This window comes from Daktulosphaira vitifoliae, unplaced genomic scaffold (assembly GCF_025091365.1).
Source record: "Daktulosphaira vitifoliae isolate Bord-2020 unplaced genomic scaffold, ASM2509136v1 Scaffold_1, whole genome shotgun sequence".
Taxonomy (NCBI): Eukaryota; Metazoa; Arthropoda; class Insecta; order Hemiptera; family Phylloxeridae; genus Daktulosphaira; species Daktulosphaira vitifoliae.
This window is the reverse complement of record NW_026099572.1, coordinates 4,065,430-4,072,680: the sequence shown is the minus strand read 5'-3', so window position 1 is coordinate 4,072,680 and position 7,251 is coordinate 4,065,430. Positions and strand designations below refer to the sequence as shown.

The window sequence follows — 7,251 nt, the reverse complement described above, 5'->3', positions numbered from 1 at the left end:
TATATGTCCAAGAGAAAATAATTTGTTACTTTAAAAAAATTTTTTAAAGTTAAACATTTAATGTTAAACGTATATTTTAGATATTAAGTTAGCTTTAAAATATTCAATAGCTAAAGAAAAAATGTTTTGGCGTGTGCAACGTGATAAAAAAAATTTCCAAAAATTATATTTACAATATGTATAATTTATAAGTATTCAAGATCCTAAAAACAACAAAAAAATGAAAGGTCCGGCAATTTGCCTAGTTGTCGGGTTCACACGACTGCACTAATATCACTGATATCTATTTGGAATTATTAAAATATTTGACGAAATACTCGTATGTTTTACTATTGGAATTTATATAGAATGTTCAGTAAGGAAACATGTTTCTATTGTTCTTATTGTTTGTAACAATCGATCTGTTTCTTACTTACTGAACATTCTTTATATAAGTTACTATAGTAAGCTCAAGTTATTAGTTATGCAGTGAAAGCACTGTTTGATATACAAACATAAATTTTGACAATAAAAATTAAATAACAAATAAAATAATAAAAATGTATGCATATTGAAAATATATTAAATATTTTATTTAATATTTATAACACAAATACAAATTTTAATTGGCTATTGATAAATATTATAGGTTAAAAAGTGAAGAAACAAGTTTTATGGGAAATACCTAATAGTATAATCACATATAATAATAAAATTGCATATAATATTTTATATATGTTTTATTTATTTACGTCCGAAGGCAAGAGAGTGTACAAAAAATTCAATATATAGTTAACTTTAAGATTACGATTAAGTAATATAATATAGATTTTTAAACATAACGAAAAAATAAAAAAGATAATGAGTATAATTATAAATTACAATTTAAACATATATGACGAAACTTAGATTCAGAATCGTAATTTAAATGAAATATATTGAACTTAAATAAAGTTATTTTTTCACCTGACAGACATGTCCTCGGTAGTATAGTGGTAAGTATCCCCGCCTGTCACGCGGGAGACCGGGGTTCGATTCCCCGCCGGGGAGGAAAGTTTTTGCACTTTTTACTTAAAAATTTATTTTGTTATCATCAATATTATATTATTCTTTAAGACAAATTTAAGCAAAACATCAAGGCTAGGCATAAACGAGTTAAGTTAAATTTACGTACAACTTAATAAATATATTAAGATTTACATTTTACATTCTGTTTTGTTCATTTAACGACTTATTATTTAACTTATACTATACTATAAAACTATACTACTTATATTATAAAGATTATAGTTATTTATGATAAAAAATCTCTTTTGTAAAATAATTCTAAATTCTATAAAAACATGTACAATGTGATTTAACCCAACCTTATGATTTGCTGAATACTTTGAATTAATTTTAGGTTCGATGTTTAGCTATATTGATTTAATTTCCCCGTGTTTTTTTTGTGTTCAAATATGTACAAATAAAAATTATTAATTAGTCAATTGTTTAAAGCGTTTTAAAGTTTTGTAAAAATTTGAATTTTTATGTGTAAATTTTACGGTATTATTTATTAAAATTTGTAACTAGAAAAGGATAGAAAAAAACACATTATTTTAAGCATGTAATTTTTTCCACGAAAATTCAATAGCTGGAACCTGTATTAAAAATATGGATATAATTTACTTCTATTGTTTTCTAACTTAGATACTGTAAAATAAATTATCATATAATACTGGTATTAGCAATAACAAAGCTAATTAAGCTATTGAGATTTTTAAACATAAATTTTATTTAATTATATTAAAAAATAACAGATTATCTCGTTAATGTTTTTCTATTGTTATTTTAACATGTTAAAATAACTATTAATTTGTAAAAATGTAGTATTTAAAATTATAAATTTTTAATCTAAATAATAATAATGTAATGATATTAAAATAAAACATAAAAGAATTTTTGTTTTTTTTAATCAATTTTAATATGACATATTTTAAAAGAATGTAGCCCAAGAGGAATATATATTATATATTCTAAGCATTCTAATAATTGTTTGTGCTTATTTTTTATTTAACAATGATGAATTCATAAACTATACCATCCAGTAATATCCTATTGTTTATACCAAAAAAGGCATTAAAATTTAGACGTTATCAAAAAAATTATAATTCATAGTAATAATTTTTATATCAAATGTAAATTCTTTTATACACATTTGAAAATTACACGCCAATCAAATATCTTCTTCGGAAATATTTAATATTTTTTATGATAAAAATCGAAAAANCACGCCAATCAAATATCTTCTTCGGAAATATTTAATATTTTTTATGATAAAAATCGAAAAATGATGTTAATATAATACGCTTTATAAGAAAATAAAACTATTTATTATTTTAATTGGTTCTTATTAAGTAATTATAAGAGGGTAGGGTTTGGTGAACACTGCAAAATTTTAGCACCCCCTGCATTCTTGATTTAATTGAGCCCATAGAAAAGTCCAAAAATAATGTAAGAATAATCGAAATCAGAATTTTGTGTAATAAATAGTAACAATTTTAGAATAAAATATAAAAATAGGAAGATTGATCGAGTAATATGTTGAAATTATAAAGAATGTAATATCCGTATAATATAGATAAGATAATTAACTGGATAATAAGATATAACTGGGATAATTTCCTAAGAGAATTACACGAGAAAACCCCAGCACATTGTTCCAAATCAAAAAATCAAACCTTCAAATAAATGATGTCCTCTTCGTTTTCACATATATTTTATATAAATTTTTTATTGCTATAATCATGTTATAAGCTCGCAGTTTTTATATTAAGGAAATTAATTTTATTGTGTAAATTCTTGCAAAAGAAAATATTGTTCATATATCACTCATATAAAATGTAAATAATGTAGTATTATGTAAGTTGCAGAATTCAAAGATGAAAGCTATTGTTTGAAGTAACTATGTTGTTATTTACAAACTTATATATAACTTTATTAGATGATTTTGTAATTTCAACTATTCCTCTTGTGATTTTTAATGTATTTTGCTCTTAATAGATCTGCTGTGTTTACATAAAATATTTCAAACAGACAATTGTATTAAATGAGTACTGTTTACAATTATTAGATACATATCGTAACTAGTTCAAAATGAATTTCACGTAATTGATTTTAAAATTAGTTTATACATATGTTGTTCCTCAAAACTCTTTTAAGTCCGAAACATATCTTCTATTTACATTGGTGATGACTATTTGTTAATCAATATATGAAATAATATTCTTTATATAACTTTCTATAATAAAGTAGAAGTATGCATTAAAGTACATAAATTATACCTAGTGCGGAGTCGGATTGGTTAAGCAAACTATCGAGATAATGTAGACAGGTCTAGTTAATGATTTACTTTCCAAATTTTTAATAGTGCGTAAAATTTTAATCCCTAAAGTATTAATGGTGCTGATAATGACGATCAAATTTTGTTCATTATCTGTACGAATAAATTTGTTTGAAAAATTTAATTTGTATTATTAATTAGAAGTTGGTCTAGTACGAAAAGTTTGTCGAGGCAACTTTGTCTTATTCTAGATCTTAATCTTAATCACTGAAGAGTATGTTTAAATGATTTTCTAGACTAGATTACATGGGAGAATAGTATCAGTTGTAAAAGAAAGGTAATTAATAAAAAATGGTATCAGGAACGATAATTTGCATTTTTTTTTTTACAAAATGCTACATCAAAGAGTTTTAAGCAATTTATGACCAAAAGATGCCCTTACCGTAAACAATAACATATATATTATGCACTCAATTTAGTCTAGAGTCATTAAAGTGATATAATGTGATTGAACTGAGTTTGGACTTCAATGACTATAAAATTTTCTCCTCACTGTCTACTTTACCTTATATATTTAAATCAAAGTCCTGCAATAAATGTCGCGTCTAGACTATGTTTTAATCGAATTACCTCTGGATAATCAACATCGCAATAGGTTATTACGGCGATTTATTCAAATTGCATGGATTTAAATTTAAATATGCATATAGCGAATAAATTGCATATATAATTGAACGAATTCGTTGTCCTTTTGTAGACAGATGTTTTGTTGAAGTACCTAAATGACTGACAATAACAATGACTCATAAGGATTTATTGTTTGTCATTTGAACTTAATTAACTTTGATTGTTTTACATGGTTAGTACATCGTTAAACACATAAAAAGTTTTGATAATAACTTAAAAACAATTTAATGCCAATATATCGATTTGTGATATATTAAATAGTTGAACTTTTAATTGTTTTAAAGTATATAATTATTTATAATGTTGTTATGGTATAAACCACAACAATATTGTAAATTATTTGATTATAAAAGCTATATTATTTATTAAAAAAATAAATAAGACATTAATCTATAATTTTTATGAAAATCATTATTTAACGAAATAATGGCTGGAGGAGATAAAATGCTTAATAAAATACTCTGTATAGATAAAACATATATATATATAAGTTTTAATTAGTATATTGTTTTTAGTTTTTAATTACTTAATTTTAACTCAATGTTACTTCATTAAGAGTTTATTCAATTTTTGTCAATAGGATTTTATGATTTTTTTATAATTATGAAAAGTAAAATAATATTAAAAATAATAACTACTTCAATTATTATTAATAAAAATGTATTCTTTTAATATATGACTGAGGAAATATTTATTCGACCCAGTTGTTTTCAAGGTTACACAATATTATAAATTATGAACCAAATAGATCAATAAAGTTTATTATGTTGTTAAATAATTATGTTTCAAAAAATAATAGTACACATAAAAAGTTTAGCACTGTTCTATTTAATTCGTCAGCACTTAAGTTTCAAAGGAGTATAAAAGTTTAAAAGTTTTTATTTTAGTAATTTTAAATTTAATCAATTTTTCGGAAAGAAACTCCAAAATTTGTTGATTATATAATTAGTTTGTGGTTTTTGTTAGAATATTGTAATAAACAAGTAAACTATTTAAATATTCTTAGAAATTACCCTAAAATGAATAATTTTATATACACATTTATAATACAGTGTTTAAATTACTATAAATCTTATTTTCCAAGTTTGAGCTAAACATTTAACAAGTGTATCTTTTATCAAACCACTCGTTATAATTTACTTAGTTTTTTTATGAAGTAAGAACATTATTCTTTACCATTAATGCGTATGAAATGTTCACTGAAGTTTTATAATTTCCGAGAGATTGTATTACCTTTAACGAGGTTTCTTGAAACTTATTAAATTAATTTTAACTAATGCTAACTAATCTCTTTAATATAGATAAAAATATTTTTAAAAGCGCATGAAAATTAAAGAATATAATTAAAAAATAAAATGGAAGTTGAGCTGTATTTAGGACTGGGTCCTTTAGACTTGCAGACAGAAGCAAATGTAAAAGGTGGTGTGGGAGTATTATTTATTCTTTACAGTAATGAAACTATTAATAGTGACAACATCGTATTAGTATATATTTTCTATAATTTGATGGCTTAAGTGGTTTTAAAAAAGTTATTGTGTAACATTATATAACTTGTAGGAAACAATAATTGTTTAACTTTATATTAGTAAATAATTATTAAAATATTAAGTACAGTAGGTTTATTAGTCGTAAGGAGTATTTAAATATAACTTATAACAAAATCGTTAAAGCTTTGCATACAAGCCTCACAAAACTTACCGCCGACTCCGGTTACAATTTTTATTCTTTGTTTCATCTTCTATATAATAAAGTTTGAATAAATATGATGTTTTCTCATACCAGCAAAGAACACCATGTATTAGAGTTTTTGAATATAACACTATTTTATAAGGGCTCAACTCATAAAGCTAATGAATAATGTACCATCATCATGTACATGTAATATTATAGTATTTAGAGATTGAATACATGTTTGTCAGTGTAAAAGTGTGTATTAAATTAACTAAGTGTAAACATAATTAAACGGTTTTCATTACAAGTTTCAACTTGCTTTTATCTTCAACAAATGGAAATTACTACATACTCTGCGTTTTAATCGATTTTTGTGAAACTTAATTAGTTGACGCTACGCTTGAGCAAATCATTAGTATACTAACGATTAGCACAAGCATTTCAAAGTAATTTTAAGTCGTTTCTGGAATAATATTATACTATTTAAAATTAAATTATTTGTACAATTTATGTTATGATATCAATTAATGTCATAGGTAAAATTAAAGACAAATAAACAGAGCTTAACCTAGCCAAAAAAAAATTGGAAAATTATATATTGTTATGTAATAGTATTTTTTATGATGGGGAAAATACAATTAGCAATATTAAAAATTGTACTCTTGTCATGCTTATAATTAATGCATGTTTTCAAAAAATCGTATAAAATTATTTGAACTAAAATATGTTTTCAAGAAGAAATATTTTACAGATTTTATTATTGCATATAACTTCATAAAATTTGAGTTATACTATATCAGTTTTAGGAATATCTAGTACCAATACATAATTTTTGAAATTGATATTGAAAGATATCGATTTTAATTTTTATTATGGATAATAAATTTGGTTTTTATTTGTTATTAGATATAAATAATTTAAAATTGAATAATCTAGTAAAAAGGTAATACAATAAACAACGTAAAATTAAAGGGTAAGTCGCCAATGATCGTTAAACTTCATCTACTGATAATGATATCGTTAATTCTCGATTACACCATTGATCGCAAAGAATAATGTTTAAAGTCCATTAACAACCTCGTAAAAGAACACTGTAATTATAGCATGATTTTTTTTTTAAGTGAAATAATCTTCATTAAAGCCTTTTACGCATATTATACAAAATGTGATTAGCTTAAATACTTAAGATTTTAATTAAATGTTAAGTTAAAGAATAATGAATAATTTTAATTTTGATGATGATCTAAGAAAATATTTGACTAAAATGTTTGGAATTATCAGTATAAAAAAACCAGCACGGGGGGTCGCGACACAGTGGTGACATGACATAGTTGGGTCAAGTATAATGATATCTGACAGTGATTAAAATCACTATCATAAAAAACGCTTCGATGCAAATCTGTAGATAGTATTTAATTTTAAAAAATAGGTGGATTATTCCAAAAGCTACATGATCTCCTATTTTCTTATTTATATCCTGATTACATGTTTTATAATTTATAAGTATAATATATTTATAATATATAGAGTGGCCCTGCACTCACTGAAAACTTAAATAACTTTTGATCCAGTTAATATTTTTTTCTATTTTT

The 7,251-nt window shown here is 23.4% G+C and overlaps 1 non-coding gene across 1 annotated transcript; it reads left to right on the top strand.

The window, feature by feature from the left end:
• The first annotated feature begins 957 nt into the window (after window positions 1-957).
• On the top strand, window positions 958-1,029 carry Trnad-guc (transfer RNA aspartic acid (anticodon GUC)). The gene has a single exon. It is a non-coding gene; the product is annotated as a tRNA-Asp (tRNA).
• Window positions 1,030-7,251: the final 6,222 nt, after the last annotated feature.